The sequence below is a fragment of the Taudactylus pleione genome, unplaced genomic scaffold (genome assembly GCF_031769625.1).
Source record: "Taudactylus pleione unplaced genomic scaffold, aTauple2 ptg001091l, whole genome shotgun sequence".
Lineage (NCBI taxonomy): Eukaryota > Metazoa > Chordata > Amphibia > Anura > Myobatrachidae > Taudactylus > Taudactylus pleione.
Window position 1 is genome coordinate 180633 of NW_028285492.1, and position 8357 is coordinate 188989.

At 46.2% G+C, this 8357-nt stretch overlaps 1 pseudogene; it reads right to left on the reverse strand.

Annotated features, from left to right (window-relative positions):
- Positions 1-7760: 7760 nt before the first annotated feature.
- Positions 7761-7913, reverse strand: LOC148453763 (5.8S ribosomal RNA; annotated as a pseudogene).
- Positions 7914-8357: the final 444 nt, after the last annotated feature.

Genomic DNA, 8357 nt, shown 5'->3' on the forward strand with positions numbered 1-8357 from the left:
AAGGGGCATTAATACTGTGTGGCATAATTTGTACTACAAATTTTGTAGAGGGCATTACTGTGTGGCATCACTTGTAAAAGGCATTACTGTGTGTTGCATAATGTGTATAAGGGGCATTACTGTGTGGCATAATGTGTTATAAAGGGTGCTACTACTGCATGGCATAATGTGTTATATAAGGGGCACTACTATTGTGTGGCATACTGTGTACAAGGGGTACTATGGTGTGGTACACTACACTGTTGAAAAGGGGGCACGTATTAAGGTACACCCCCTTGTGAGTGGCCATGCCCCCTTTACGGGCGCACGTGCCTCAGTAGAATCTTAGTTTCCCATACTCCCACTTCAAAATTCACACTTCGACAACTGGTTCCTGGTCAATCATGCTGCAGGTAAGGGAGGACTGAAGTGATCATGCAGGATCCATTCTGCACATACACAGACCCTGAACCATTGGATTTGTATGTAAAAAAATCAGGTTTGCGTACAAATCCGAATCAGGCCCACTATTATTATTATGCTTTATTTTTATGGAGCCACACTGGTTCTGCAGAGCCTTACATAGTAATATACACAGGTGACACCAATATCAACCACTTGATACACATTGATCATTTTACAGATGTTGCACCAATATCACTCACCTGATACACTCTGATCATTATACACGTCTCACACCCACATCACACACTTAGGGCCTGATTCAGAGCCAGACACTATTTGTGGGCGGTCGTTCCAAAAAAGGGGCCAGCTATTTAAATTGAGCGCGCGCTCTTTGCGGTTTGTTGACGCCCTATGTCTGAACGAGCGAACGAATAATGCGCTCGCTATTTTGTAAAGACGCCCCTTTGCCGTTCACTTCACACGTCATCTCCGGTATTAGATTAATCGGGTACATCGAAAGGCATCTGAACTGCTCGCAGTGGTTGTGGTAGGTTTTTCTTACCGCTATCACTGCGAGCAGTTCAAGCTAAAAAACAACCAAGTGGCATGGTCGATGATGCTCCTTTACTAATTATGCACTCCCATTAAATGCCCTTTTGACCGCCAGGCACGCCTGCGTTTGGATCTCCACTCCCCCGTTTTCAAGCACCTTCCCCTGTTACCACCCACAAACAGTACATTCTGTCAATCACATTAGCAGCCCCTTGCTGTTTTGCGAGCGCACAATTTCCGACCGCAATGACTGGTTTGCGCATACGCATTACGACCCATACGCATGCGCAGTTGTGCGAACATCGCTCAGAGCGAACGAGTTGCAAATGCAATTGTAAAAACTATGTGACACAGGGGCCTATCCATCATCAGAGGCCGTATGGCCAACTCGCAGCATGGGAAACTTTGCACCAGGTGCGGGGACACCTGCTCCGAAAAGCAGCTGTCCCCTTGGTTAGTATCGCATCTACAGAGGTAGCTGCTTTATTTACCTCCTCCCAATTGGCGCAGCTACGCAAGCGTGACCTGAGGTCACCCATGTGCAAAGCCACCAGGGAGGTAGCGAGGAGGTGGCAGACAGATCCGCTCGGATCCCTCTTTGCATCCCCGGATCTCCTTCCCATAGGAAGGAGCAGGAAGATGAAGATGGCACTTGTTCTCGCAAGCAAACTTTTTGGAGTTTGCTAAATACCAGGTGGTCCATTTTGGACCCCTGATGATGAATGGCCCGGTAACTAATATTGTTTGATGAATAGGCCCCACAGGCTAGTTTGGTAGCAATTTTGATGAAGTGTCTAGATTTGTTGTGGAACAGCATGCCGAGCCACAGAAGACTCTCAGTAGTTTTCAGTAAGGTAGACTTGCCTTTGCACAGGATAGTGTAGAACCCAGCAATAGACTTCCAGCAGTATTTTGCTATTTCACATTAAACTGATGAGGTTTCAGTTGCGCTATATTCATATAGTTGTTATTTGCTGATATACTCACTCTTACAGAGGAATGGCAAGCAGATGAGGGTCTAAAAAGCACTGCAAATAATTATCCTTAACTGCCCTTATTCCCTTAGAGATTGATATACTCTCACTGGTACTGAGATGCCGCCAGGTCGTAAACTCAGAGTAGGCACACACCGATACAAGAATCCAACAGTACGGAGGAGACACAGGATCAGCAGGCTAACTCCAAGGCAAGAAGCTATAACCGACAATGGCCCGTATTCAATTTGAGGCGAAAAGTCCGGATCCGTGATACTTTTTCGCCGATGACGTCATTTTCGGCAGTTTTGCTTTTACCCCGTATTCAATTTGAAAGACTTTCTGCCTAGGCGGAAAGTCAATGCAATGTTCCAGGCCAGAGGTTCCCAAAGTCCGCCATTACAGTCCACGTTTTAGGGAGTCCAGATGGTTAAATCAAATAGATTGAGTTACTTATTAAGTCACCTGTGCTCAAGCATGGCTATCCCTAAAACGTGAACTGTAATGGCGGACTTTGGGAACCTCTGTACTAGGCGAAAAAGTTTCGCCTATGAATAGCAGGCAGAAAAAAGTGCAGAATTGGGGTTTTGGGGTGCAACATTGCGGGAACCCCCATGCAGCCTTCAGACAGTTCCCCAAAGGTAAACTGTGTCAATTTTTTTGAAAAAACACTTAAGGACACCCCAAAAAATGACTTTGAAAAAGGGGGTGAAAAAAAAAAGTTGGGGTACAAAGTTAAAAACTAGCAAAATTGACTCTGGGGGGGTCCCCAAGTATGCCCCAAGTGTTTTTTGGATTGCAGTTGCTTGCGGAAGGTGGACTTTTCATGTTTTTTTCAACTTCGCTTTAGCAACTTTTAAATATGCTGGCCCCCATTTTCAAGTACCCCAAATTTGCTGGGATAAGTTATTTTCAGGAAAATATTCTCCAGAATACTATTCTGAACCACGTATAGAAAACGCTATTTAGCAGCTATTGAGCCCGTTTAAAAACACCAAATACCTTCTGCAAGCCAAATCGGGGGGTACAATAGTGAACTTTGGGGGGTGTCAGGCTGATTTCCCCAAATCTGACAGTACTTTCCGACTGTTCAAATTTCTCCGGGTCCCGTTTTCGCGTACTTTCAGAGGAACCGTTCGCAAAGTGAGTGACAGGCAGTCAGAGTTTGGGGGTGGTAACGTGGCGTGTCTTACCATTTAAACGCCTTTTCATGGGCGTGCATAAATTAGCCATTGCGATCTCTTGTGCAGCATGAGAGCCCTCCGCGTTCCAGGAGAGCCGCAGTGTTTGCGGCTGGTCAGACTTGCCTTACATGCTCTGCGACCACCTGCTGTGTGTCGATGTTTCCAATGTTTACGCTGTTGCACGTCGTCAGACGGATATGAGAAGGCAGCAGTGGGCGCCCCCTATGCTTGGCTGTGCTTTGGAAGACATTAGCATATTTTAGCAACTGCGATCCGTGAGAGAAAGCAGCTGCGATGACATTACCGCCTGGCTCTGTATCAGGCCCTGTGGGGGTCATTCAGACCCTATCGTTAGCGCCGATGCGCTCGGACCGGGTCGATGGCCCCCCACAGAGCATGCGCACGACGGCGCCGGCACCGTTGTGCGCATGCGTGAGACCCGCTACGACCGACAGCGCCGGTCGTAGCGGGTCTCGATCCAAAGGGGGCGAGCTGTCGATGTTGATTGACAGCTCGCCCCGTTTGGAAGGCGGGCCGGGGGGGTGGCAGCCCAAACGGGGGCGTTCCCATGGGAATGCCTACCATTTGGGGGCGGCCCCACTGACATCACTAGTGATGTCAGTGGAGAGCTTCCGGCTCAGACAGAGCCGAAAGCTCTCCGGGGCTTACGACAAGGGAGACCCTACCCTAGGGTCTCGTCGTAAGCCCCGATGGTCGCGATGGTCTTGACCATCGCGACCATCACCTTAGGCGGTCGTAAGGCTGTGGATGTTAACCCACAGCCTTACCACCGCAAAGGAGGACGTCTTGAAAATTCAAGAGGTCCCCCCCTCATTCAGACCGACCGCATGCTCTGTGCGACCGGCTCTGAATGAGGTCCTGTGTTCTTAACTTTTTTGACTCTATTAGATGTTACCAACCTGTTCTGCAATCTGCTTAAAATCACTTGGCCTCTGGCCTTGTGTAATTGTAAGGTCACTGACATATTTGATAAATTCTAACATCTGTATATACAGTATGGGATACATGTGAAGATACATAGAGAATACAATATCACATAGAGGGGCCTATTCATCATCGAAGGCCATATGTCCTTTGATGATAAGGTATTGTACTTGCTACGAAGGATACTTAAGTATCCAACTCGCAGCGGAGGAAAAGTGGCTCCGGTAAGGGGACAACCGCTCCAAAAAGCAGCTGTCCCCTCGGTTAGTATCGCAGCTTACGCATGCGCACAGCCGCCAGGGAAGTAGTGAGGAGGCTGCGGAGGGATCCGCTCAGATTCCTCTTCACATCCCTAGAACTCCTTCCCATAGGAAAGAGCGGGGATCTGAGAACAGGAGCCGTCTGAAGATAGTGTTTGCTCTCGGCAGCAAACTCAGAAAACGTTGTTTTCGGAGTTAGCTGTATACAAAGGGGGTCTGATCGGACCCGTGATGATGAATGGCCCGGTATCTTGAATATGCGGAAACTAGCATTTCCGTATGGTTACCGGGCCATTTATCGATGATGAATAGGCCCCATAGAATGATAAAAATAATATTGTATGTTATACTAGATATTTTTGTTTTCGCTATAAGTTTTTTTATTAACGGGTATAATAATACAATTTTAACAGACCAAACACATCAGTAGTTTACAGATTATGTGGAAACTGGGGAAAAAGGGGAAAGAGGGGAGTGCAAATAGCACAGACGTAATTTAAATCAAGTACTAATTACACACAATCCAAGAATGCAATACAATATTCAGTATTCTAATGGAGGTATTTCTCTAACGTATGAATCAGAGGGGGAACCAGGCGAGCAAGGTAACCACAGAAGTCCTGCCATTGGGCCTGATTCAGAGATGGGCGCAATAGTGACATTTACGCAGTTGGACGATTATCGGTGCACTGCGCATACATCTAAGTCGCACTGTGCGAGCATTAAGGTAAATTACCGTAGTCGCTTGCAGCATCTTTTTACTCGCAGTGTGATTGATAGTCAGGGAGTGCTTGTGGGAGATAATGGGGAGTGTCAGCAAGGAACACAGGCACGTCACAACCATTTTAGGGAATCGTCTGCAATCCAGTACGCAGTGAAAGTGGCTCCAGCGTCTCAGTTCCTGCAGCCATTTTGAGTAGCAATAAGGTTACTCAGAACTGCGATAATCAAATGATCTGCAACCAAAGCTGCGTCTTTGTACTCTGATGGTTGGAGTTGCAGAGCCGCAGGTCAGCTTATAAATACATATCCAGGTGCCTGTGACATTTGCATATTTTCGCACCACAGCTGCCCAGGGGATTGCAGCTGCTGTGGCATTAGCATACAACTCTGAATTGAGCCAATTGTCACCATTTGATCAGCGGATAATAAACCAAGTGGTAAACTTCCTAAGAATCATGTTTGGGGGAGATTAACTCGAACTGGTTCCCACAAACACGCATGAGTTTTCCCAGATCATACTCGCAAATTTACCAAGAAGTGAGTTTTGCAAAATTGTGTTTTTTGATGGTGAATGCAAATGTGTTTGTTATGCAAGTTTTAGGCAAAACACATGTGAGAATGGAGATGTTTAGAAAACACACACGAGAATGGATGTTTAGAAAACACACAGGAGTACATGCATCATCCTAGAAACGTGTTCTTATTGAAGCAGTCACATCATGTACACACTGCCTAAGCATATAAAACTACCACAAACAGTCAAACCTTTGAGGGTTTTGTTGGTTGGATGTTGCAGAGGGACAGTGAAGAGTGTGTTTAGTGATGGAGGTGAGTTTTTGGCTACTGGAATTGATTGCTGCTTTGTATGTGGAAATAGATTTGTGCTTATTTATTGTGTTGTCATTGTCATATATGTTTCTGTCTCATTTTTTTGTTTTTATTGATTGTGTCTTTTTCTTTTGTCCTGTCTTTGTTTTTTGTGTGTGTGTGTGTGGGTAATAGGAGAGGAGGTTTGTGTTTTTTTTACTGTGTGTTTTGCATTTGTATAAGGAGGGGGAAAGGAATGTCCAAGACAGAGGAGAGGCAAGGGGAGAGTGAGGTAGAGGAGGTTGCATCTCAAGAGGCTCTACAGTACATGCAGCAGTGCTGAGGCACCCAGGCAGAGGGGCAAGACCAAGATAGGGCGCAATGTGATTTTTTTCTGTGGAGGAGAACATGATCCTTGTGCAGGAGGTTATGAAATCCCACCATGTGCTGTTTAGATGAAAGGATGCCAGCACAATCACCCTCCGCAAGAATGCCATATCACCCAAGACATTTGGAATGCCCACAATGCTAAAAAAAAAAATCTACACTGACTGCATGCTACTATGACTCCTGGCTAGGGAAGCAGAGGCAGGTATTCATTAGTGGCTGAAATGCCGCCATTACCAGAGTTACTGTATGTACAGTGAGAATGTTGCCTGGGATATCCCGAGAACTCTATCGGTCACAGACTGAAAATTACCAGAAGCCAGAATGTGAAACACAGCCAGAAGCTTATACAGGTCTGAGACAGAGAGGGAACATGCTGTGTCAGGGTCCAGGTCCAGTTTGACTTGGTCATGCAGATGGAATATGTTGTTACAGTTCATCCGAAATATCTGTTTGACTTTGCCCTTGGCCAATGCGTTCAGGTTCAAACACCTATAAAAAAATATGGCCTGAGCAGCCTTTGTGGTACCTGCATTACCTCATTTTCTGCTCAGTTTCTTGCTCCAGGGTCCTTCCAGCCTGGTGGTAGAGCCTCTGAAATCCCAGCCACATGCAATGAATACCAATGGTAGTATATTCTGCCATTTTTGCTTCACACAATCAATGCAGCTCATTTAGCCCCTTTAATAGGTATCATCATTGTTTTCCCACTAATTGCAACTTGAAACACCTGTGAACACATTCAAAATCACACAAAGGTGTAAATTTACTAAGATTCGAGTTTGGTCGAGATTGCAATTTTGGGTGAGTTTAGGCATTTTTTTCAACTTGCAAATTTACTAAAGACAAACTCGGGTGAGTTTTGGAGAAAGTTCTTTCTTTTCACTGTAAAACTCGGATGAGATTGCAAACTCGAATAAACTCACCATCGGCCAACTCGGAAGTACTTTTCATGAAAAAGATATAACTCGGGAATTTACTAAGAAACGAGATTACAAAACTCGGGTGTAATTGTTGCAAACTCGCAGCTAATTAGAAGTTTCAAATAGACCACCTCCTGAGCTGCGAGTTTGGCAGAAACATACACAGATCAGTGTGATTTGTGTATGTTTCTGCATTGAATCACTATTGTAATGGTTAATGTTAAAAGACATAACCACCCCCGGACTGCTCAGCCAGTCCTGGTTCCTAAAATTACAGGGAAAAAAAGTGTAGGGTTCTCCCATAATTTAGGAGCCAGCACCGGGCTGCAAAAAAACCCCAATACTCACCTCCATCCTGGCGCTGGTCTCTATAGCATCCACAGGTCTTGGAAAAAAAACAAACCACAACCCGGACCAAATACTTACATTAGCGGTGTATGTGTGTGACCACATACACCACTAACAGCTCCTGACTGCTCAGTGTGAACTGTCAGCAGCCGGCAGTCAATCAGTGGCCGCTAACTGTAGAGCGGCCGCTGATTGGCTCTGGCTTCCCACGTGGGCTGGTCAGTCAGCCAGAAGCAGGAGCCAATCAGCAGCCGCTAACTGTAGATTGGCTGTTGGCTCCTAAGGCGAGCTCAGGGAGGAGAGAAACCTCCCGTGGAGCAGAAGGGCAAAATTTCCTAAGAATCGTGTCCTGCAATTCACACTAATTCCCGCAGCTAGCTGCGTTCTTCATCGACGCGCGAGCCGAGTGATCCACCGCTGAGAGTCGTGGCTTTTTCTATCTCTTTCTCTTCCATGGTCGGCAGGGGTACTCTGCTTTCCGGTGGGGGAAAAAAAAAACCGACACCCTGGGGCCCTGGTCCAGGTTGCGGTTTGTTATTTTGCCAAGACCCTGGGATGCTACAGAGATCGGTGCCAAGAAGGTGATGAGCATTGTTTTTTTTTTTCAGGTACTCCCAGTGGATTCTATGGGACAAGGGAACCGACAAGCTGTCAGCAGGTAAGTATGTGTGAGTGAGGTAGGTAGGTATGTAATAAAGTTGTACTATAAATGGTGTGAGTGTTGTGGTTATTTAACTATTTATTTTACAATGGAGTTACAGGTGCCGGCCGCCTGCTGGCACCTGTAGTTCCACTGTCAAATACAATAGTTTAGAACTATTTCCCACATTATTACCCCTGCACCCACAGCCCAGGGGTGCAGGGAAGAGC